This window comes from Dendrobates tinctorius, unplaced genomic scaffold, assembly GCF_039654945.1.
Source record: "Dendrobates tinctorius isolate UK_male_01 unplaced genomic scaffold, ASM3965494v1 ptg000184l, whole genome shotgun sequence".
NCBI lineage: Eukaryota > Metazoa > Chordata > Amphibia > Anura > Dendrobatidae > Dendrobates > Dendrobates tinctorius.
The window spans coordinates 18,286,046-18,312,087 of record NW_027361851.1 but is presented as its reverse complement, the minus strand read 5'-3'; the positions used below and the strand labels follow the sequence as shown (position 1 = coordinate 18,312,087).

The 26,042-nt window shown below is 35.1% G+C and overlaps 6 non-coding genes across 6 annotated transcripts; all 6 read left to right on the top strand.

Annotated features, from left to right (window-relative positions):
* The first annotated feature begins 260 nt into the window (after window positions 1-260).
* On the top strand, window positions 261-333 carry TRNAF-GAA (transfer RNA phenylalanine (anticodon GAA)). Its single transcript has one exon. It is a non-coding gene; the product is annotated as a tRNA-Phe (tRNA).
* Window positions 334-3,263: 2,930 nt separating this feature from the next.
* On the top strand, window positions 3,264-3,336 carry TRNAF-GAA (transfer RNA phenylalanine (anticodon GAA)). The gene has a single exon. It is a non-coding gene; the product is annotated as a tRNA-Phe (tRNA).
* Window positions 3,337-6,247: 2,911 nt separating this feature from the next.
* Window positions 6,248-6,320, top strand: TRNAL-UAA (transfer RNA leucine (anticodon UAA)). Its single transcript has one exon. It is a non-coding gene; the product is annotated as a tRNA-Leu (tRNA).
* A 1,936-nt stretch (window positions 6,321-8,256) lies between these two features.
* Window positions 8,257-8,329, top strand: TRNAF-GAA (transfer RNA phenylalanine (anticodon GAA)). The gene has a single exon. It is a non-coding gene; the product is annotated as a tRNA-Phe (tRNA).
* Window positions 8,330-16,254: 7,925 nt separating this feature from the next.
* Window positions 16,255-16,327, top strand: TRNAF-GAA (transfer RNA phenylalanine (anticodon GAA)). Its single transcript has one exon. It is a non-coding gene; the product is annotated as a tRNA-Phe (tRNA).
* A 7,914-nt stretch (window positions 16,328-24,241) lies between these two features.
* Window positions 24,242-24,314, top strand: TRNAF-GAA (transfer RNA phenylalanine (anticodon GAA)). Its single transcript has one exon. It is a non-coding gene; the product is annotated as a tRNA-Phe (tRNA).
* Window positions 24,315-26,042: the final 1,728 nt, after the last annotated feature.

Below are 26,042 nucleotides of genomic sequence, written 5' to 3'. Positions count from 1 at the left end.
CTAGAAGCACAGGGTCAGAATTATACTGGTGCATGGAGACAAACTGAAAATGTAAAAATTCAATGGCAAAATTGCTGTCTTTTTCTACTCATTCACAAATAGTTAATGAATGTTATTAAATATGTACAGCAAAATGGAAGGTGTTTCAAATAGAAATCATGCTTCAAAAAACAGTCAAATGAAAAATTATAATATATCCCTCCAGGTGTGACACTTGACATTTGCAGAGTGTCAAACCCCCCAGAAAATGTATAGATATGGCCGAAATAGCTCAGTTGGGAGAGCGTTAGACTGAAGATCTAAAGGTCCCTGGTCCAATCCCGGGTTTCGGCAAAATGCTTTTTCTTCACCGTTTACAAGTGGTTCAAATCCCACCTCTGACATCAACTTTTAATTTCAAGAAACTTTTTTCTTCATTTATTGATTAGATGAGGTCAAACAAAACTTAGTAATGTGGTTTTGAAAAATTTCCTGAGAGTCTTTGGAGTGAATCTGAATTTGTCCTCTCAAAAAAGAACTCTAGGAACATCAAACAGATTTTTTGTGCATATGTCTGTTGTTCTTTTGGCACTAGAAAAATCCTTTGGACAGTCAATGAGGAGGGACTATTTCACCTCTTTGTGTTCTCTGTCCCTATTAGGGTAGGGAATTAACCTTCTACAGTGCTGTCATGAAATATATCTAGAAACGGATTTGCTGGTAAGTCTACTTTCATATTTTTCACCTCATACATCAATAGACCATAACGATACTTAATAAACAAAAACGTAACAAGTAGCTAATCATAGTTTAAAAAATGTGAAATGCCCATGTCATTCTGACATGTTTCAGCACATTTTGGGACAAATCGTCTCACTTTTAACATTAACAATCAATAAAATATTTTCTCTAAATTTTTGTCTCTTTTTTGCTCCAATTGTTTGCATCTCATAAAAAATAAAACTTGATGTAACATTATGCATGCAAATTGTGTTTTATGTGCGACCATGACCTATTCTAGAAGCACGGGGTCAGAATTATACTGGTGCATGGAGACAAACTGAAAATGTAAAAATTCAATGGCAAAATTGCTGTCTTTTTCTACTCATTCACAAATAGTTAATGAATGTTATTAAATATGAGCAGCAAAATGGAAGGCGTTTCAAATAGAAATCATGCTTCAAAAAACAGTCAAATGAAAAATTATAATATATCCCTCCAGGTGTGACACTTGACATTTGCAGAGTGTCAAACCCACTAGAAAATGTATAGATATGGCCGAAATAGCTCAGTTGTGAGAGCGTTAGACTGAAGATCTAAAGGTCCCTGGTCCAATCCCGGGTTTTGGCAAAATGCTTTTTCTTCACCGTTTACATTTTAAGGAGATATTAAACAAAGCACATGGACTGATCATGATCAAAAGGCCTAAAAATCTTAACTATCTACAGAAAACAAAATGTTAAAAATTTGAGAAACGGTAACTTTTTCCTTTTGAACACATGAATGTTTTTTAGTAATTTTTCCTCTATTTTGTTTTATTTCAGATTGACTTAGCTGTAAGAGGATTAAAAGGTAACCTGATAGCTGAAACAGTCAGCACTTATCAGACACTAGCTGAATGATTATAGTCAGCTTGTTTGACTTTGAAACACTGAGGCATTACTGAGACAAATGTCCTTAAAAAATATGCTGTGGACAAAGTCAAAAAGGCAAAAAACACAAGCTCCACAAAGGTCCGTCATCTTTAATTTGAAATATAGGAGGTTTCTACTTTAATGGTGAGACAAAGCATCTACATATTTGACATTGCTCCAGTGAGTAGAGCCCACTTAAAAATGTATGGGTTGCTTGTCTCTGCAAGCAAAAGCTGGGCACTAAACTGGCATACTTGCAATGCTGGATGGTTCAGAGTGAAAACACCTATAGGCTGACAATAGTAATTGTAGGTGTTGATTAACTCATTGTGCAAAATAATTTCTAAAATGTGGTCACTTTGGGAGGTTTTCTGCTGTTTTGGTACTCTGCAAATTTCATCTGCAAGGTATTCCTGCAAAATCTGCATTGCAAAACCCAAATAGGGCTCTTCCTTTCAAAGCCCTGCTGTGTGGCCAAACAGTAGTTTCTGAAGAAATGTGGCGCATCACCGCATTTGTGAGAAATCTAACATTTCTAATATCCAAACAAAATAAATGGAGGTTTAAAAATTAATGCAGACGAAAAGTACGCATATAAAAAATGTTATTTATTGACTTTTTTGGGGTGGTGTGACAAGTTTTTAATCACAAGAAATGGTAACATTTCTGCTGACTAGCATGGAAGGAGTTAAGTTCCAATTGCATATCGAAGTCAGGATGGCCGAGCGGTCTAAGGCGCTGCGTTCAGGTCGCAGACTCCCACTTCTCCCACTTCTGACATCAACATTTAATTTCAAGAAACTTTATCTTCATTTATTGATTAGATGAGGTCAAACAAAACTTAGTAATGTGGTTTTGAAAAATTTCCTGAGAGTCTTTGGAGTGAATCTGAATTTGTCCTCTCAAAAAAGAACTCTAGGAACATCAAACAGATTTTTTGTGCATATGTCTGTTGTTCTTTTGGCACTAGAAAAATCCTTTGGACAGTCAATGAGGAGGGACTATTTCACCTCTTTGTGTTCTCTGTCCCTATTAGGGTAGGGAATCATCTTCTACAGTGCTGTCATGAAATATATCTAGAAACGGATTTGCTGGTAAGTCTACTTTCATAGTTTTCACCTCATACATCAATAGACCATAACGATACTTAATAAACAAAAACTTAACAAGTAGTTAATCATAGTTTAAAAAATGTGAAATGCCCATGTCATTCTGACATGTTTCAGCACATTTTGGGACAAATGGTCTCACTTTTAACATTAACAATCAATAAAATATTTTCTCTAAATTTTTGTCTCTATTTTGCTCCAATTGTTTGCATCTCATAAAAATAAATCTTGATGTAACATTATGCATGCAAATTGTGTTTTATGTGCGACCATGACCTATTCTAGAAGCACAGGGTCAGAATTATACTGGTGCATGGAGACAAACTGAAAATGTAAAAATTCAATGGCAAAATTGCTGTCTTTTTCTACTCATTCACAAATAGTTAATGAATGTTATTAAATATGTACAGCAAAATGGAAGGCGTTTCAAATAGAAATCATGCTTCAAAAAACAGTCAAATGAAAAATTATAATATATCCCTCCAGGTGTGACACTTGACATTTGCAGAGTGTCAAACCCCCCAGAAAATGTATAGATATGGCCGAAATAGCTCAGTTGGGAGAGCGTTAGACTGAAGATCTAAAGGTCCCTGGTCCAATCCCGGGTTTTGGCAAAATGCTTTTTCTTCACCGTTTACAAGTGGTTCAAATCCCACCTCTGACATCAACTTTTAATTTCAAGAAACTTTTTTCTTCATTTATTGATTAGATGAGGTCAAACAAAACTTAGTAATGTGGTTTTGAAAAATTTCCTGAGAGTCTTTGGAGTGAATCTGAATTTGTCCTCTCAAAAAAGAACTCTAGGAACATCAAACAGATTTTTTGTGCATATGTCTGTTGTTCTTTTGGCACTAGAAAAATCCTTTGGACAGTCAATGAGGAGGGACTATTTCACCTCTTTGTGTTCTCTGTCCCTATTAGGGTAGGGAATCAACCTTCTACAGTGCTGTCATGAAATATATCTAGAAACGGATTTGCTGGTAAGTCTACTTTCATAGTTTTCACCTCATACATCAATAGACCATAACGATACTTAATAAACAAAAACGTAACAAGTAGCTAATCATAGTTTAAAAAATGTGAAATGCCCATGTCATTCTGACATGTTTCAGCACATTTTGGGACAAATGGTCTCACTTTTAACATTAACAATCAATAAAATATTTTCTCTAAATTTTTGTCTCTTTTTTGCTCCAATTGTTTGCATCTCATAAAAAATAAAACTTGATGTAACATTATGCATGCAAATTGTGTTTTATTTGCGACCATGACCTATTCTAGAAACAGGGGGTCAGAATTATACTGGTGCATGGAGACAAACTGAAAATGTAAAAATTCAATGGCAAAATTGCTGTCTTTTTCTACTCATTCACAAATAGTTAATGAATGTTATTAAATATGTGCAGCAAAATGGAAGGCGTTTCAAATAGAAATCATGCTTCAAAAAACAGTCAAATGAAAAATTATAATATATCCCTCCAGGTGTGACACTTGACATTTGCAGAGTGTCAAACCCACCAGAAAATGTATCGATATGGCCGAAATAGCTCAGTTGCGAGAGCGTTAGACTGAAGATCTAAAGATCCCGGGTTTTCGCAAAATGCTTTTTCTTCACCGTTTACATTTTAAGGAGATATTAAACAAAGCAAATGGACTGATCATGATCAAAAGGCCTAAAAATCTTAACTATCTACAGAAAACAAAATGTTAAAAATTTGAGAAACGGTAACTTTTTCCTTTTGAACACATGAATGTTTTTTAGTAATTTTTCCTCTATTTTGTTTTATTTCAGATTGACTTAGCTGTAAGAAGATTAAAAGGTAACCTGATAGCTGAAACAGACAGCACTTATCAGACACTAGCTGAATGATTATAGTCAGCTTGTTTGACTTTGAAACACTGAGGCATTACTGAGACAAATGTCCTTAAAAAATATGCTGTGGACAAAGTCAAAAAGGCAAAAAACACAAGCTCCACACAGGTCCGTCATCTTTAATTTGAAATATAGGAGGTTTCTACTTTAATGGTGAGACAAAGCATCTACATATTTGACATTGCTCCAGTGAGTAGAGCCCACTTAAAAATGTATGGGTTGCTTGTCTCTGCAAGCAAAAGCTGGGCACTAAACTGGCATACTTGCAATGCTGGATGGTTCAGAGTGAAAACACCTATAGGCTGACAATAGTAATTGCAGGTGTTGATTAACTCATTGTGCAAAATAATTTCTAAAATGTGGTCACTTTGGGAGGTTTTCTGCTGTTTTGGTACTCTGCAAATTTCATCTGCAAGGTATTCCTGCAAAATCTGCATTGCAAAACCCAAATAGGGCTCTTCCTTTCAAAGCCCTGCTGTGTGGCCAAACAGTAGTTTCTGAAGAAATGTGGTGCATCACCGCATTTGTGAGAAATCTAACATTTCTAATATCCAAACAAAATAAATGGAGGTTTAAAAATTAATGCAGACGAAAAGTACGCATATAAAAAATGTTATTTATTGACTTTTTTGGGGTGGTGTGACAAGTTTTTAATCACAAGAAATGGTAACATTTCTGCTGACTAGCATGGAAGGAGTTAAGTTCCAATTGCATATCGAAGTCAGGATGGCCGAGCGGTCTAAGGCGCTGCGTTCAGGTCGCAGGCTCCCACTTCTGACATCAACATTTAATTTCAAGAAACTTTATCTTCATTTATTGATTAGATGAGGTCAAACAAAACTTAGTAATGTGGTTTTGAAAAATTTCCTGAGAGTCTTTGGAGTGAATCTGAATTTGTCCTCTCAAAAAAGAACTCTAGGAACATCAAACAGATTTTTTGTGCATATGTCTGTTGTTCTTTTGGCACTAGAAAAATCCTTTGGACAGTCAATGAGGAGGGACTATTTCACCTCTTTGTGTTCTCTGTCCCTATTAGGGTAGGGAATCAACCTTCTACAGTGCTGTCATGAAATATATCTAGAAACGGATTTGCTGGTAAGTCTACTTTCATAGTTTTCACCTCATACATCAATAGACCATAACGATACTTAATAAACAAAAATTTAACAAGTAGGTAATCATAGTTTAAAAAATGTGAAATGCCCATGTCATTCTGACATGTTTCAGCACATTTTGGGACAAATGGTCTCACTTTTAACATTACCAATCAATATAATATTTTCTCTAAATTTTTGTCTCTTTTTTGCTCCAATTGTTTGCATCTCATAAAAAATAAAACTTAATGTAACATTATGCATGCAAATTGTGTTTTATGTGCGACCATGACCTATTCTAGAAGCACAGGGTCAGAATTATACTGGTGCATGGAGACAAACTGAAAATGTAAAAATTCAATGGCAAAATTGCTGTCTTTTTCTACTCATTCACAAATAGTTAATGAATGTTATTAAATATGTACAGCAAAATGGAAGGCGTTTCAAATAGAAATCATGCTTCAAAAAACAGTCAAATGAAAAATTATAATATATCCCTCCAGGTGTGACACTTGACATTTGCAGAGTGTCAAACCCCCCAGAAAATGTATAGATATGGCCGAAATAGCTCAGTTGGGAGAGCGTTAGACTTAAGATCTAAAGGTCCCTGGTCCAATCCCGGGTTTTGGCAAAATGCTTTTTCTTCACCGTTTACATTTTAAGGAGATATTAAACAAAGCACATGGACTGATCATGATCAAAAGGCCTAAAAATCTTAACTATCTACAGAAAACAAAATGTTAAAAATTTGAGAAACGGTAACTTTTTCCTTTTGAACACATGAATGTTTTTTAGTAATTTTTCCTCTATTTTGTTTTATTTCAGATTGACTTAGCTGTAAGAGGATTAAAAGGTAACCTGATAGCTGAAACAGACAGCACTTATCAGACACTAGCTGAATGATTATAGTCAGCTTGTTTGACTTTGAAACACTGAGGCATTACTGAGACAAATGTCCTTAAAAAATATGCTGTGGACAAAGTCAAAAAGGCAAAAAACACAAGCTCCACACAGGTCCGTCATCTTTAATTTGAAATATAGGAGGTTTCTACTTTAATGGTGAGACAAAGCATCTACATATTTGACATTGCTCCAGTGAGTAGAGCCCACTTAAAAATGTATGGGTTGCTTGTCTCTGCAAGCAAAAGCTGGGCACTAAACTGGCATACTTGCAATGCTGGATGGTTCAGAGTGAAAACACCTATAGGCTGACAATAGTAATTGCAGGTGTTGATTAACTCATTGTGCAAAATAATTTCTAAAATGTGGTCACTTTGGGAGGTTTTCCGCTGTTTTGGTACTCTGCAAATTTCATCTGCAAGGTATTCCTGCAAAATCTGCATTGCAAAACCCAAATAGGGCTCTTCCTTTCAAATCCCTGCTGTGTGGCCAAACAGTAGTTTCTGAAGAAATGTGGTGCATCACCGCATTTGTGAGAAATCTAACATTTCTAATATCCAAACAAAATAAATGGAGGTTTAAAAATTAATGCAGACGAAAAGTACGCATATAAAAAATGTTATTTATTGACTTTTTGGGGTGGTGTGACAAGTTTTTAATCACAAGGAATGGTAACATTTCTGCTGACTAGCATGGAAGGAGTTAAGTTCCAATTGCATATCAAAGTCAGGATGGCCGAGCGGTCTAAGGCGCTGCATTCAGGTGGAGTTGTGTGTTCAAATCCCACTTCTGACATCAACATTTAATTTCAAGAAACTTTATCTTCATTTATTGATTAGATGAGGTCAAACAAAACTTAGTAATGTGGTTTTGAAAAATTTCCTGAGAGTCTTTGGAGTGAATCTGAATTTGTCCTCTCAAAAAAGAACTCTAGGAACATCAAACAGATTTTTTGTGCATATGTCTGTTGTTCTTTTGGCACTAGAAAAATCCTTTGGACAGTCAATGAGGAGGGACTATTTCACCTCTTTGTGTTCTCTGTCCCTATTAGGGTAGGGAATCAACCTTCTACAGTACTGTCATGAAATATATCTAGAAACGGATTTGCTGGTAAGTCTACTTTCATAGTTTTCACCTCATACATCAATAGACCATAACGATACTTAATAAACAAAAACTTAACAAGTAGTTAATCATAGTTTAAAAAATGTGAAATGCCCATGTCATTCTGACATGTTTCAGCACATTTTGGGACAAATGGTCTCACTTTTAACATTAACAATCAATAAAATATTTTCTCTAAATTTTTGTCTCTATTTTGCTCCAATTGTTTGCATCTCATAAAAAATAAATCTTGATGTAACATTATGCATGCAAATTGTGTTTTATGTGCGACCATGACCTATTCTAGAAGCACAGGGTTAGAATTATACTGGTGCATGGAGACAAACTGAAAATGTAAAACTTCAATGGCAAAATTGCTGTCTTTTTCTACTCATTCACAAATAGTTAATGAATGTTATTAAATATGTACAGCAAAATGGAAGGCGTTTCAAATAGAAATCATGCTTCAAAAAACAGTCAAATGAAAAATCATAATATATCCCTCCAGGTGTGACACTTGACATTTGCAGAGTGTCAAACCCCCCAGAAAATGTATAGATATGGCCGAAATAGCTCAGTTGGGAGAGCGTTAGACTGAAGATCTAAAGGTCCCTGGTCCAATCCCGGGTTTCGGCAAAATGCTTTTTCTTCACCGTTTACAAGTGGTTCAAATCCCACCTCTGACATCAACTTTTAATTTCAAGAAACTTTTTTCTTCATTTATTGATTAGATGAGGTCAAACAAAACTTAGTAATGTGGTTTTGAAAAATTTCCTGAGAGTCTTTGGAGTGAATCTGAATTTGTCCTCTCAAAAAAGAACTCTAGGAACATCAAACAGATTTTTTGTGCATATGTCTGTTGTTCTTTTGGCACTAGAAAAATCCTTTGGACAGTCAATGAGGAGGGACTATTTCACCTCTTTGTGTTCTCTGTCCCTATTAGGGTAGGGAATCAACCTTCTACAGTGCTGTCATGAAATATATCTAGAAACGGATTTGCTGGTAAGTCTACTTTCATAGTTTTCACCTCATACATCAATAGACCATAACGATACTTAATAAACAAAAACTTAACAAGTAGGTAATCATAGTTTAAAAAATGTGAAATGCCCATGTCATTCTGACATGTTTCAGCACATTTTGGGACAAATGGTCTCACTTTTAACATTAACAATCAATAAAATATTTTCTCTAAATTTTTGTCTCTATTTTGCTCCAATTGTTTGCATCTCATAAAAAATAAAACTTGATGTAACATTATGCATGCAAATTGTGTTTTATGTGCGACCATGACCTATTCTAGAAGCACAGGATCAGAATTATACTGGTGCATGGAGACAAACTGAAAATGTAAAAATTCAATGGCAAAATTGCTGTCTTTTTCTACTCATTCACAAATAGTTAATGAATGTTATTAAATATGTACAGCAAAATGGAAGGTGTTTCAAATAGAAATCATGCTTCAAAAAACAGTCAAATGAAAAATTATAATATATCCCTCAAGGTGTGACACTTGACATTTGCAGAGTGTCAAACCCCCCAGAAAATGTATAGATATGGCCGAAATAGCGCAGTTGGGAGAGCGTTAGACTGAACATCTAAACGTCCCTGGTCCAATCCCGGGTTTCGGCAAAATGCTTTTTCTTCACCGTTTACAAGTGGTTCAAATCCCACCTCTGAAATCAACTTTTAATTTTAAGAAACTTTTTTCTTCATTTATTGATTAGATGAGGTCAAACAAAACTTAGTAATGTGGTTTTGAAAAATTTCCTGAGAGTCTTTGGAGTGAATCTGAATTTTTCCTCTCAAAAAAGAACTCTAGGAACATCAAACAGATTTTTTGTGCATATGTCTGTTGTTCTTTTGGCACTAGAAAAATCCTTTGGACAGTCAATGAGGAGGGACTATTTCACCTCTTTGTGTTCTCTGTCCCTATTAGGGTAGGGAATCAACCTTCTACAGTGCTGTCATGAAATATATCTAGAAACGGATTTGCTGGTAAGTCTACTTTCATAGTTTTCACCTCATACATCAATAGACCATAACGATACTTAATAAACAAAAACTTAACAAGTAGGTAATCATAGTTTAAAAAATGTGAATTGCCCATGTCATTCTGACATGTTTCAGCACATTTTGGGACAAATGGTCTCACTTTTAACAATCAATAAAATATTTTCTCTAAATTTTTGTCTCTTTTTTGCTCCAATTGTTTGCATCTCATAAAAAATAAAACTTGATGTAACATTATGCATGCAAATTGTGTTTTATGTGCGACCATGACCTATTCTAGAAGCACAGGGTCAGAATTATACTGGTGCATGGAGACAAACTGAAAATGTAAAAATTCAATGGCAAAATTGCTGTCTTTTTCTACTCATTCACAAATAGTTAATGAATGTTATTAAATATGTACAGCAAAATGGAAGGCGTTTCAAATAGAAATCATGCTTCAAAAAACAGTCAAATGAAAAATTATAATATATCCCTCCAGGTGTGACACTTGACATTTGCAGAGTGTCAAACCCCCAAGAAAATGTATAGATATGGCCGAAATAGCTCAGTTGGGAGAGCGTTAGACTGAAGATCTAAAGGTCCCTGGTTTCGGCAAAATGCTTTTTCTTCACCGTTTACATTTTAAGGAGATATTAAACAAAGCACATGGACTGATCATGATCAAAAGGCCTAAAAATCTTAACTATCTACAGAAAACAAAATGTTAAAAATTTGAGAAACGGTAACTTTTTCCTTTTGAACACATGAATGTTTTTAGTAATTTTTCCTCTATTTTGTTTTATTTCAGATTGACTTAGCTGTAAGAGGATTAAAAGGTAACCTGATAGCTGAAACAGACAGCACTTATCAGACACTAGCTGAATGATTATAGTCAGCTTGTTTGACTTTGAAACACTGAGGCATTACTGAGACAAATGTCCTTAAAAAATATGCTGTGGACAAAGTCAAAAAGGCAAAAAACACAAGCTCCACACAGGTCCGTCATCTTTAATTTGAAATATAGGAGGTTTCTACTTTAATGGTGAGACAAAGCATCTACATATTTGACATTGCTCCAGTGAGTAGAGCCCACTTAAAAATGTATGGGTTGCTTGCCTCTGCAAGCAAAAGCTGGGCACTAAACTGGCATACTTGCAATGCTGGATGGTTCAGAGTGAAAACACCTATAGGCTGACAATAGTAATTGCAGGTGTTGATTAACTCATTGTGCAAAATAATTTCTAAAATGTGGTCACTTTGGGAGGTTTTCTGCTGTTTTGGTACTCTGCAAATTTCATCTGCAAGGTATTCCTGCAAAATCTGCATTGCAAAACCCAAATAGGGCTCTTCCTTTCAAAGCCCTGCTGTGTGGCCAAACAGTAGTTTCTGAAGAAATGTGGTGCATCACCGCATTTGTGAGAAATCTAACATTTCTAATATCCAAACAAAATAAATGGAGGTTTAAAAATTAATGCAGATGAAAAGTACGCATATAAAAAATGTTATTTATTGACTTTTTTGGGGTGGTGTGACAAGTTTGTAATCACAAAAAATGGTAACATTTCTGCTGACTAGCATGGAAGGAGTTAAGTTCCAATTGCATATCAAAGTCAGGATGGCCGAGCGGTCTAAGGCGCTGCGTGTCTCCCCTGGAGGAGTGGGTTCAAATCCCACTTCTGACATCAACATTTAATTTCAAGAAACTTTATCTTCATTTATTGATTAGATGAGGTCAAACAAAACTTAGTAATGTGGTTTTGAAAAATTTCCTGAGAGTCTTTGGAGTGAATCTGAATTTGTCCTCTCAAAAAAGAACTCTAGGAACATCAAACAGATTTTTTGTGCATATGTCTGTTGTTCTTTTGGCACTAGAAAAATCCTTTGGACAGTCAATGAGGAGGGACTATTTCACCTCTTTGTGTTCTCTGTCCCTATTAGGGTAGGGAATCAACCTTCTACAGTGCTGTCATGAAATATATCTAGAAACGGATTTGCTGGTAAGTCTACTTTCATAGTTTTCACCTCATACATCAATAGACCATAACGATACTTAATAAACAAAAACTTAACAAGTAGGTAATCATAGTTTAAAAAATGTGAAATGCCCATGTCATTCTGACATGTTTCAGCACATTTTGGGACAAATGGTCTCACTTTTAACAATCAATAAAATATTTTCTCTAAATTTTTGTCTCTATTTTGCTCCAATTGTTTGCATCTCATAAAAAATAAAACTTGATGTAACATTATGCATGCAAATTGTGTTTTATGTGCGACCATGACCTATTCTAGAAGCACAGGGTCAGAATTATACTGGTGCATGGAGACAAACTGAAAATGTAAAAATTCAATGGCAAAATTGCTGTCTTTTTCTACTCATTCACAAATAGTTAATGAATGTTATTAAATATGTACAGCAAAATGGAAGGCGTTTCAAATAGAAATCATGCTTCAAAAAACAGTCAAATGAAAAATTATAATATATCCCTCCAGGTGTGACACTTGACATTTGCAGAGTGTCAAACCCCCCAGCAAATGTATAGATATGGACGAAATAGCTCAGTTGGGAGAGCGTTAGACTGAAGATCTAAAGGTCCCTGGTTTCGGCAAAATGCTTTTTCTTCACCGTTTACATTTTAAGGAGATATTAAACAAAGCACATGGACTGATCATGATCAAAAGGCCTAAAAATCTTAACTATCTACAGAAAACAAAATGTTAAAAATTTGAGAAACGGTAACTTTCCTTTTGAACACATGAATGTTTTTTAGTAATTTTTCCTCTATTTTGTTTTATTTCAGATTGACTTAGCTGTAAGAGGATTAAAAGGTAACCTGATAGCTGAAACAGACAGCACTTATCAGACACTAGCTGAATGATTATAGTCAGCTTGTTTGACTTTGAAACACTGAGGCATTACTGAGACAAATGTCCTTAAAAAATATGCTGTGGACAAAGTCAAAAAGGCAAAAAACACAAGCTCCACACAGGTCCATCATCTTAAATTTGAAATATAGGAGGTTTCTACTTTAATGGTGAGACAAAGCATCTACATATTTGACATTGCTCCAGTGAGTAGAGCCCACTTAAAAATGTATGGGTTGCTTGTCTCTGCAAGCAAAAGCTGGGCACTAAACTGGCATACTTGCAATGCTGGATGGTTCAGAGTGAAAACACCTATAGGCTGACAATAGTAATTGCAGGTGTTGATTAACTCATTGTGCAAAATAATTTCTAAAATGTGGTCACTTTGGGAGGTTTTCTGCTGTTTTTGTACTCTGCAAATTTCATCTGCAAGGTATTCCTGCAAAATCTGCATTGCAAAACCCAAATAGGGCTCTTCCTTTCAAAGCCCTGCTGTGTGGCCAAACAGTAGTTTCTGAAGAAATGTGGTGCATCACCGCATTTGTGAGAAATCTAACATTTCTAATATCCAAACAAAATAAATGGAGGTTTAAAAATTAATACAGACGAAAAGTACGCATATAAAAAATGTTATTTATTGACTTTTTTGGGGTGGTGTGACAAGTTTTTAATCACAAGGAATGGTAACATTTCTGCTGACTAGCATGGAAGGAGTTAAGTTCCAATTGCATATCGAAGTCAGGATGGCTGAGCGGTCTAAGGTGCTGCGTTCAGGTCGCAGTCTCCCCTGAAGACGTGGGTTCAAATCCCAATTCTGGCATCAACATTTAATTTCAAGATACTTTTTTCTTCATTTATTGATTAGATGAGGTCAAACAAAACTTAGTAATGTGGTTTTGAAAAATTTCCTGAGAGTCTTTGGAGTGAATCTGAATTTGTTCTCTCAAAAAACATCAAAGGAACATCAAACAGATTTTTTGTGCATATGTCTGTTGTTCTTTTAGCACTAGAAAAATCCTTTGGACAGTCAATGAGGAGGGACTATTTCACCTCTTTGTGTTCTCTGTCCCTATTAGGGTAGGGAATCAACCTTCTACAGTGCTGTCATGAAATATATCTAGAAACGGATTTGCTGGTAAGTCTACTTTCATAGTTTTCACCTCATACATCAATAGACCATAACGATACTTAATAAACAAAAACTTAACAAGTAGGTAATCATAGTTTCAAAAATGTGAAATGCCCATGTCATTCTGACATGTTTCAGCACATTTTGGGACAAATGGTCTCACTTTTAACATTAACAATCAATAAAATATTTTCTCTAAATTGTTGTCTCTTTTTTGCTCCAATTGTTTGCATCTCATAAAAAATAAAACTTGATGTAACATTATGCATGCAAATTGTGTTTTATGTGCGACCATGACCTATTCTAGAAGCACAGGGTCAGAATTATACTGGTGCATGGAGACAAACTGAAAATGTAAAAATTCAATGGCAAAATTGCTGTCTTTTTCTACTCATTCACAAATAGTTAATGAATGTTATTAAATATGTACAGCAAAATGGAAGGCGTTTCAAATAGAAATCATGCTTCAAAAAACAGTCAAATGAAAAATTATAATATATCCCTCCAGGTGTGACACTTGACATTTGCAGAGTGTCAAACCCCCCAGAAAATGTATAGATATGGCCGAAATAGCTCAGTTGGGAGAGCGTTAGACTGAAGCTCTAAAGGTCCCTGGTCCAATCCCTGGTTTCGGCAAAATGCTTTTTCTTCACCGTTTACATTTTAAGGAGATATTAAACAAAGCACATGGACTGATCATGATCAAAAGGCCTAAAAATCTTAACTATCTACAGAAAACAAAATGTTAAAAATTTGAGAAACGGTAACTTTTTCCTTTTGAACACATGAATGTTTTTTAGTAATTTTTCCTCTATTTTGTTTTATTTCAGATTGACTTAGCTGTAAGAGGATTAAAAGGTAACCTGATAGCTGAAACAGACAGCACTTATCAGACACTAGCTGAATGATTATAGTCAGCTTGTTTGACTTTGAAACACTGAGGCATTACTGAGACAAATGTCCTTAAAAAATATGCTGTGGACAAAGTCAAAAAGGCAAAAAACACAAGCTCCACACAGGTCCGTCATCTTTAATTTGAAATATAGGAGGTTTCTACTTTAATGGTGAGACAAAGCATCTACATATTTGACATTGCTCCAGTGAGTAGAGCCCACTTAAAAATGTATGGGTTGCTTGTCTCTGCAAGCAAAAGCTGGGCACTAAACTGGCATACTTGCAATGCTGGATGGTTCAGAGTGAAAACACCTATAGGCTGACAATAGTAATTGCAGGTGTTGATTAACTCATTGTGCAAAATAATTTCTAAAATGTGGTCACTTTGGGAGGTTTTCCGCTGTTTTGGTACTATGCAAATTTCATCTGCAAGGTATTCCTGCAAAATCTGCATTGCAAAACCCAAATAGGGCTCTTCCTTTCAAAGCCCTGCTGTGTGGCCAAACAGTAGTTTCTGAAGAAATGTGGTGCATCACCGCATTTGTGAGAAATCTAACATTTCTAATATCCAAACAAAATAAATGGAGGTTTAAAAATTAATGCAGACGAAAAGTACGCATATAAAAAATGTTATTTATTGACTTTTTGGGGTGGTGTGACAAGTTTTTAATCACAAGGAATGGTAACATTTCTGCTGACTAGCATGGAAGGAGTTAAGTTCCAATTGCATATCAAAGTCAGGATGGCCGAGCGGTCTAAGGCGCTGCATTCAGGTGGAGTTGTGTGTTCAAATCCCACTTCTGACATCAACATTTAATTTCAAGAAACTTTATCTTCATTTATTGATTAGATGAGGTCAAACAAAACTTAGTAATGTGGTTTTGAAAAATTTCCTGAGAGTCTTTGGAGTGAATCTGAATTTGTCCTCTCAAAAAAGAACTCTAGGAACATCAAACAGATTTTTTGTGCATATGTCTGTTGTTCTTTTGGCACTAGAAAAATCCTTTGGACAGTCAATGAGGAGGGACTATTTCACCTCTTTGTGTTCTCTGTCCCTATTAGGGTAGGGAATCAACCTTCTACAGTACTGTCATGAAATATATCTAGAAACGGATTTGCTGGTAAGTCTACTTTCATAGTTTTCACCTCATACATCAATAGACCATAACGATACTTAATAAACAAAAACTTAACAAGTAGTTAATCATAGTTTAAAAAATGTGAAATGCCCATGTCATTCTGACATGTTTCAGCACATTTTGGGACAAATGGTCTCACTTTTAACATTAACAATCAATAAAATATTTTCTCTAAATTTTTGTCTCTATTTTGCTCCAATTGTTTGCATCTCATAAAAAATAAATCTTGATGTAACATTATGCATGCAAATTGTGTTTTATGTGCGACCATGACCTATTCTAGAAGCACAGGGTTAGAATTATACTGGTGCATGGAGACAAACTGAAAATGTAAAACTTCAATGGCAAAATTGCTGTCTTTTTCTACTCATTCACAAATAGTTAATGAATGTTATTAAATATGTACAGCAAAATGGAAGGCGTTTCAAATAGAAATCATGCTTCAAAAAACAGTCAAATGAAAAATCATAATATATCCCTCCAGGTGTGACACTTGACATTTGCAGAGTGTCAAACCCCCCAGAAAATGTATAGATATGGCCGAAATAGCTCAGTTGGGAGAGCGTTAGACTGAAGATCTAAAGGTCCCTGGTCCAATCCCGGGTTTCGGCAAAATGCTTTTTCTTCACCGTTTACAAGTGGTTCAAATCCCACCTCTGACATCAACTTTTAATTTCAAGAAACTTTTTTCTTCATTTATTGATTAGATGAGGTCAAACAAAACTTAGTAATGTGGTTTTGAAAAATTTCCTGAGAGTCTTTGGAGTGAATCTGAATTTGTCCTCTCAAAAAAGAACTCTAGGAACATCAAACAGATTTTTTGTGCATATGTCTGTTGTTCTTTTGGCACTAGAAAAATCCTTTGGACAGTCAATGAGGAGGGACTATTTCACCTCTTTGTGTTCTCTGTCCCTATTAGGGTAGGGAATCAACCTTCTACAGTGCTGTCATGAAATATATCTAGAAACGGATTTGCTGGTAAGTCTACTTTCATAGTTTTCACCTCATACATCAATAGACCATAACGATACTTAATAAACAAAAACTTAACAAGTAGGTAATCATAGTTTAAAAAATGTGAAATGCCCATGTCATTCTGACATGTTTCAGCACATTTTGGGACAAATGGTCTCACTTTTAACATTAACAATCAATAAAATATTTTCTCTAAATTTTTGTCTCTATTTTGCTCCAATTGTTTGCATCTCATAAAAAATAAAACTTGATGTAACATTATGCATGCAAATTGTGTTTTATGTGCGACCATGACCTATTCTAGAAGCACAGGATCAGAATTATACTGGTGCATGGAGACAAACTGAAAATGTAAAAATTCAATGGCAAAATTGCTGTCTTTTTCTACTCATTCACAAATAGTTAATGAATGTTATTAAATATGTACAGCAAAATGGAAGGTGTTTCAAATAGAAATCATGCTTCAAAAAACAGTCAAATGAAAAATTATAATATATCCCTCAAGGTGTGACACTTGACATTTGCAGAGTGTCAAACCCCCCAGAAAATGTATAGATATGGCCGAAATAGCGCAGTTGGGAGAGCGTTAGACTGAACATCTAAACGTCCCTGGTCCAATCCCGGGTTTCGGCAAAATGCTTTTTCTTCACCGTTTACAAGTGGTTCAAATCCCACCTCTGAAATCAACTTTTAATTTTAAGAAACTTTTTTCTTCATTTATTGATTAGATGAGGTCAAACAAAACTTAGTAATGTGGTTTTGAAAAATTTCCTGAGAGTCTTTGGAGTGAATCTGAATTTTTCCTCTCAAAAAAGAACTCTAGGAACATCAAACAGATTTTTTGTGCATATGTCTGTTGTTCTTTTGGCACTAGAAAAATCCTTTGGACAGTCAATGAGGAGGGACTATTTCACCTCTTTGTGTTCTCTGTCCCTATTAGGGTAGGGAATCAACCTTCTACAGTGCTGTCATGAAATATATCTAGAAACGGATTTGCTGGTAAGTCTACTTTCATAGTTTTCACCTCATACATCAATAGACCATAACGATACTTAATAAACAAAAACTTAACAAGTAGGTAATCATAGTTTAAAAAATGTGAATTGCCCATGTCATTCTGACATGTTTCAGCACATTTTGGGACAAATGGTCTCACTTTTAACAATCAATAAAATATTTTCTCTAAATTTTTGTCTCTTTTTTGCTCCAATTGTTTGCATCTCATAAAAAATAAAACTTGATGTAACATTATGCATGCAAATTGTGTTTTATGTGCGACCATGACCTATTCTAGAAGCACAGGGTCAGAATTATACTGGTGCATGGAGACAAACTGAAAATGTAAAAATTCAATGGCAAAATTGCTGTCTTTTTCTACTCATTCACAAATAGTTAATGAATGTTATTAAATATGTACAGCAAAATGGAAGGCGTTTCAAATAGAAATCATGCTTCAAAAAACAGTCAAATGAAAAATTATAATATATCCCTCCAGGTGTGACACTTGACATTTGCAGAGTGTCAAACCCCCAAGAAAATGTATAGATATGGCCGAAATAGCTCAGTTGGGAGAGCGTTAGACTGAAGATCTAAAGGTCCCTGGTTTCGGCAAAATGCTTTTTCTTCACCGTTTACATTTTAAGGAGATATTAAACAAAGCACATGGACTGATCATGATCAAAAGGCCTAAAAATCTTAACTATCTACAGAAAACAAAATGTTAAAAATTTGAGAAACGGTAACTTTTTCCTTTTGAACACATGAATGTTTTTAGTAATTTTTCCTCTATTTTGTTTTATTTCAGATTGACTTAGCTGTAAGAGGATTAAAAGGTAACCTGATAGCTGAAACAGACAGCACTTATCAGACACTAGCTGAATGATTATAGTCAGCTTGTTTGACTTTGAAACACTGAGGCATTACTGAGACAAATGTCCTTAAAAAATATGCTGTGGACAAAGTCAAAAAGGCAAAAAACACAAGCTCCACACAGGTCCGTCATCTTTAATTTGAAATATAGGAGGTTTCTACTTTAATGGTGAGACAAAGCATCTACATATTTGACATTGCTCCAGTGAGTAGAGCCCACTTAAAAATGTATGGGTTGCTTGCCTCTGCAAGCAAAAGCTGGGCACTAAACTGGCATACTTGCAATGCTGGATGGTTCAGAGTGAAAACACCTATAGGCTGACAATAGTAATTGCAGGTGTTGATTAACTCATTGTGCAAAATAATTTCTAAAATGTGGTCACTTTGGGAGGTTTTCTGCTGTTTTGGTACTCTGCAAATTTCATCTGCAAGGTATTCCTGCAAAATCTGCATTGCAAAACCCAAATAGGGCTCTTCCTTTCAAAGCCCTGCTGTGTGGCCAAACAGTAGTTTCTGAAGAAATGTGGTGCATCACCGCATTTGTGAGAAATCTAACATTTCTAATATCCAAACAAAATAAATGGAGGTTTAAAAATTAATGCAGATGAAAAGTACGCATATAAAAAATGTTATTTATTGACTTTTTTGGGGTGGTGTGACAAGTTTGTAATCACAAAAAATGGTAACATTTCTGCTGACTAGCATGGAAGGAGTTAAGTTCCAATTGCATATCAAAGTCAGGATGGCCGAGCGGTCTAAGGCGCTGCGTGTCTCCCCTGGAGGAGTGGGTTCAAATCCCACTTCTGACATCAACATTTAATTTCAAGAAACTTTATCTTCATTTATTGATTAGATGAGGTCAAACAAAACTTAGTAATGTGGTTTTGAAAAATTTCCTGAGAGTCTTTGGAGTGAATCTGAATTTGTCCTCTCAAAAAAGAACTCTAGGAACATCAAACAGATTTTTTGTGCATATGTCTGTTGTTCTTTTGGCACTAGAAAAATCCTTTGGACAGTCAATGAGGAGGGACTATTTCACCTCTTTGTGTTCTCTGTCCCTATTAGGGTAGGGAATCAACCTTCTACAGTGCTGTCATGAAATATATCTAGAAACGGATTTGCTGGTAAGTCTACTTTCATAGTTTTCACCTCATACATCAATAGACCATAACGATACTTAATAAACAAAAACTTAACAAGTAGGTAATCATAGTTTAAAAAATGTGAAATGCCCATGTCATTCTGACATGTTTCAGCACATTTTGGGACAAATGGTCTCACTTTTAACATTAACAATCAATAAAATATTTTCTCTAAATTTTTGTCTCTATTTTGCTCCAATTGTTTGCATCTCATAAAAAATAAAACTTGATGTAACATTATGCATGCAAATTGTGTTTTATGTGCGACCATGACCTATTCTAGAAGCACAGGATCAGAATTATACTGGTGCATGGAGACAAACTGAAAATGTAAAAATTCAATGGCAAAATTGCTGTCTTTTTCTACTCATTCACAAATAGTTAATGAATGTTATTAAATATGTACAGCAAAATGGAAGGTGTTTCAAATAGAAATCATGCTTCAAAAAACAGTCAAATGAAAAATTATAATATATCCCTCAAGGTGTGACACTTGACATTTGCAGAGTGTCAAACCCCCCAGAAAATGTATAGATATGGCCGAAATAGCGCAGTTGGGAGAGCGTTAGACTGAACATCTAAACGTCCCTGGTCCAATCCCGGGTTTCGGCAAAATGCTTTTTCTTCACCGTTTACAAGTGGTTCAAATCCCACCTCTGACATCAACTTTTAATTTCAAGAAACTTTTTTCTTCATTTATTGATTAGATGAGGTCAAACAAAACTTAGTAATGTGGTTTTGAAAAATTTCCTGAGAGTCTTTGGAGTGAATCTGAATTTGTCCTCTCAAAAAAGAACTCTAGGAACATCAAACAGATTTTTTGTGCATATGTCTGTTGTTCTTTTGGCACTAGAAAAATCCTTTGGACAGTCAATGAGGAGGGACTATTTCACCTCTTTGTGTTCTCTGTCCCTATTAGGGTAGGGAATCAACCTTCTACAGTGCTGTCATGAAATATATCTAGAAACGGATTTGCTGGTAAGTCTACTTTCATAGTTGTCACCTCATACATCAATAGACCATAACGATACTTAATAAACAAAAACGTAACAAGTAGCTAATCATAGTTTAAAAAATGTGAAATGCCCATGTCATTCTGACATGTTTCAGCACATTTTGGGACAAATGGTCTCACTTTTAACATTAACAATCAATAAAATATTTTCTCTAAATTTTTGTCTCTTTTTTGCTCCAATTGTTTGCATCTCATAAAAAATAAAACTTGATGTAACATTATGCATGCAAATTGTGTTTTATGTGCGACCATGACCTATTCTAGAAGCACGGGGTCAGAATTATACTGGTGCATGGAGACAAACTGAAAATGTAAAAATTCAATGGCAAAATTGCTGTCTTTTTCTACTCATTCACAAATAGTTAATGAATGTTATTAAATATGTGCAGCAAAATGGAAGGCGTTTCAAATAGAAATCATGCTTCAAAAAACAGTCAAATGAAAAATTATAATATATCCCTCCAGGTGTGACACTTGACATTTGCAGAGTGTCAAACCCACCAGAAAATGTATAGATATGGCCGAAATAGCTCAGTTGGGAGAGCGTTAGACTGAAGATCTAAAGGTCCCTGGTCCAATACCGGGTTTCGGCAAAATGCTTTTTCTTCACCGTTTACATTTTAAAGAGATATTAAACAAAGCACATGGACTGATCATGATCAAAAGGCCTAAAAATCTTAACTATCTACAGAAAACAAAATGTTAAAAATTTGAGAAACGGTAACTTTTTCCTTTTGAACACATGAATGTTTTTTAGTAATTTTTCCTCTTTTTTGTTTTATTTCAGATTGACTTAGCTGTAAGAGGATTAAAAGGTAACCTGATAGCTGAAACAGTCAGCACTTATCACACACTAGCTGAATGATTATAGTCAGCTTGTTTGACTTTGAAACACTGAGGCATTACTGAGACAAATGTCCTTAAAAAATATGCTGTGGACAAAGTCAAAAAGGCAAAAAACACAAGCTCCACAAAGGTCCGTCATCTTTAATTTGAAATATAGGAGGTTTCTACTTTAATGGTGAGACAAAGCATCTACATATTTGACATTGCTCCAGTGAGTAGAGCCCACTTAAAAATGTATGGGTTGCTTGTCTCTGCAAGCAAAAGCTGGGCACTAAACTGGCATACTTGCAATGCTGGATGGTTCAGAGTGAAAATACCTATAGGCTGACAATAGTAATTGCAGGTGTTGATTAACTCATTGTGCAAAATAATTTCTAAAATGTGGTCACTTTGGGAGGTTTTCTGCTGTTTTGGTACTCTGCAAATTTCATCTGCAAGGTATTCCTGCAAAATCTGCATTGCAAAACCCAAATAGGGCTCTTCCTTTCAAAGCCCTGCTGTGTGGCCAAACAGTAGTTTCTGAAGAAATGTGGCGCATCACCGCATTTGTGAGAAATCTAACATTTCTAATATCCAAACAAAATAAATGGAGATTTAAAAATTAATGCAGACGAAAAGTACGCATATAAAAAATGTTATTTATTGACTTTTTTGGGGTGGTGTGACAAGTTTTTAATCACAAGAAATGGTAACATTTCTGCTGACTAGCATGGAAGGAGTTAAGTTCCAATTGCATATCGAAGTCAGGATGGCCGAGCGGTCTAAGGCGCTGCGTTCAGGTCGCAGACTCCCACTTCTCCCACTTCTGACATCAACATTTAATTTCAAGAAACTTTATCTTCATTTATTGATTAGATGAGGTCAAACAAAACTTAGTAATGTGGTTTTGAAAAATTTCCTGAGAGTCTTTGGAGTGAATCGGAATTTGTCCTCTCAAAAAAGAACTCTAGGAACATAAAACACATTTTTTGTGCATATGTCTGTTGTTCTTTTGGCACTAGAAAAATCCTTTGGACAGTCAATGAGGAGGGACTATTTCACCTCTTTGTGTTCTCTGTCCCTATTAGGGTAGGGAATCAACCTTCTACAGTGCTGTCATGAAATATATCTAGAAACGGATTTGCTGGTAAGTCTACTTTCATAGTTTTCACCTCATACATCAATAGACCATAACGATACTTAATAAACAAAAACTTAACAAGTAGTTAATCATAGTTTAAAAAATGTGAAATGCCCATGTCATTCTGACATGTTTCAGCACATTTTGGGACAAATGGTCTCACTTTTAACATTAACAATCAATAAAATATTTTCTCTAAATTTTTGTCTCTATTTTGCTCCAATTGTTTGCATCTCATAAAAAATAAATCTTGATGTAACATTATGCATGCAAATTGTGTTTTATGTGCGACCATGACCTATTCTAGAAGCACAGGGTCAGAATTATACTGGTGCATGGAGACAAACTGAAAATGTAAAACTTCAATGGCAAAATTGCTGTCTTTTTCTACTCATTCACAAATAGTTAATGAATGTTATTAAATATGTACAGCAAAATGGAAGGCGTTTCAAATAGAAATCATGCTTCAAAAAACAGTCAAATGAAAAATTATAATATATCCCTCCAGGTGTGACACATGACATTTGCAGAGTGTCAAACCCCCCAGAAAATGTTTAGATATGGCCGAAATAGCTCAGTTGGGAGAGCGTAAGACTGAAGATCTAAAGGTCCCTGGTCCAATCCCGGGTTTCGGCAAAATGCTTTTTCTTCACCGTTTACAAGTGGTTCAAATCCCACCTCTGACATCAACTTTTAATTTCAAGAAACATTTTTCTTCATTTATTGATTAGATGAGGTCAAACAAAACTTAGTAATGTGGTTTTGAAAAATTTCCTGAGAGTCTTTGGAGTGAATCTGAATTTGTCCTCTCAAAAAAGAACTCTAGGAACATCAAACAGATTTTTTGTGCATATGTCTGTTGTTCTTTTGGCACTAGAAAAATCCTTTGGACAGTCAATGAGGAGGGACTATTTCACCTCTTTGTGTTCTCTGTCCCTATTAGGGTAGGGAATCAACCTTCTACAGTGCTGTCATGAAATATATCTAGAAATGGATTTGCTGGTAAGTCTACTTTCATAGTTTTCACCTCATACATCAATAGACCATAACGATACTTAATAAACAAAAACGTAACAAGTAGGTAATCATAGTTTAAAAAATGTGAAATGCCCATGTCATTCTGACATGTTTCAGCACATTTTGGGACAAATGGTCTCACTTTTAACATTAACAATCAATAAAATATTTTCTCTAAATTTTTGTCTCTTTTTTGCTCCAATTGTTTGCATCTCATAAAAAATAAAACTTGATGTAACATTATGCATGCAAATTATGTTTTATGTGCGACCATGACCTATTCTAGAAGCACGGGGTCAGAATTATACTGGTGCATGGAGACAAACTGAAAATGTAAAAATTCAATGGCAAAATTGCTGTCTTTTTCTACTCATTCACAAATAGTTAATGAATGTTATTAAATATGTGCAGCAAAATGGAAGGAGTTTCAAATATAAATCATGCTTCAAAAAACAGTCAAATGAAAAATTATAATATATCCCTCCAGGTGTGACACTTGACATTTGCAGAGTGTCAAACCCACCAGAAAATGTATTGATATGGCCGAAATAGCTCAGTTGGGAGAGCGTTAGACTGAAGATCTAAAGGTCCCTGGTCCAATCCCGGGTTTCGGCAAAATGCTTTTTCTTCACCGTTTACATTTTAAGGAGATATTAAACAAAGCACATGGACTGATCATGATCAAAAGGCCTAAAAATCTTAACTATCTACAGAAAACAAAATGTTAAAAATTTGAGAAACGGTAACTTTTTCCTTTTGAACACATGAATGTTTTTTAGTAATTTTTCCTCTATTTTGTTTTATTTCAGATTGACTTAGCTGTAAGAGGATTAAAAGGTAACCTGATAGCTGAAACAGTCAGCACTTATCAGACTCTAGCTGAATGATTATAGTCAGCTTGTTTGACTTTGAAACACTGAGGCATTACTGAGACAAATGTCCTTAAAAAATATGCTGTGGACAAAGTCAAAAAGGCAAAAAACACAAGCTCCACACAGGTCCGTCATCTTTAATTTGAAATATAGGAGGTTTCTACTTTAATGGTGAGACAAAGCATCTACATATTTGACATTGCTCCAGTGAGTAGAGCCCACTTAAAAATGTATGGGTTGCTTGTCTCTGCAAGCAAAAGCTGGGCACTAAACTGGCATACTTGCAATGCTGGATGGTTCAGAGTGAAAACACCTATAGGCTGACAATAGTAATTGCAGGTGTTGATTAACTCATTGTGCAAAATAATTTCTAAAATGTGGTCACTTTGGGAGGTTTTCTGCTGTTTTGGTACTCTGCAAATTTCATCTGCAAGGTATTCCTGCAAAATCTGCATTGCAAAACCCAAATAGGGCTCTTCCTTTCAAAGCCCTGCTGTGTGGCCAAACAGTAGTTTCTGAAGAAATGTGGTGCATCACCGCATTTGTGAGAAATCTAACATTTCTAATATCCAAACAAAATAAATGGAGGTTTAAAAATTAATGCAGACGAAAAGTACACATATAAAAAATGTTATTTATTGACTTTTTTGGGGAGGTGTGACAAGTTTTTAATCAGAAGAAATGGTAACATTTCTGCTGACTAGCATGGAAGGAGTTAAGTTCCAATTGCATATCGAAGTCAGGATGGCCTAGCGGTCTAAGGCGCTGCGTTCAGGTCGCAGACTCCCACTTCTCCCACTTCTGACATCAACATTTAATTTCAAGAAACTTTATCTTCATTTATTGATTAGATGAGGTCAAACAAAACTTAGTAATGTGGTTTTGAAAAATTTCCTGAGAGTCTTTGGAGTGAATCTGAATTTGTCCTCTCAAAAAAGAACTCTAGGAACATCAAACAGATTTTTTGTGCATATGTCTGTTGTTCTTTTGGCACTAGAAAAATCCTTTGGACAGTCAATGAGGAGGGACTATTTCACCTCTTTGTGTTCTCTGTCCCTATTAGGGTAGGGAATCAACCTTCTACAGTGCTGTCATGAAATATATCTAGAAACGGATTTGCTGGTAAGTCTACTTTCATAGTTTTCACCTCATACATCAATAGACCATAACGATACTTAATAAACAAAAACTTAACAAGTAGGTAATCATAGTTTAAAAAATGTGAAATGCCCATGTCATTCTGACATGTTTCAGCACATTTTGGGACAAATGGTCTCACTTTTAACAATCAATAAAATATTTTCTCTAAATTTTTGTCTCTATTTTGCTCCAATTGTTTGCATCTCATAAAAAATAAAACTTGATGTAACATTATGCATGCAAATTGTGTTTTATGTGCGACCATGACCTATTCTAGAAGCACAGGGTCAGAATTATACTGGTGCATGGAGACAAACTGAAAATGTAAAAA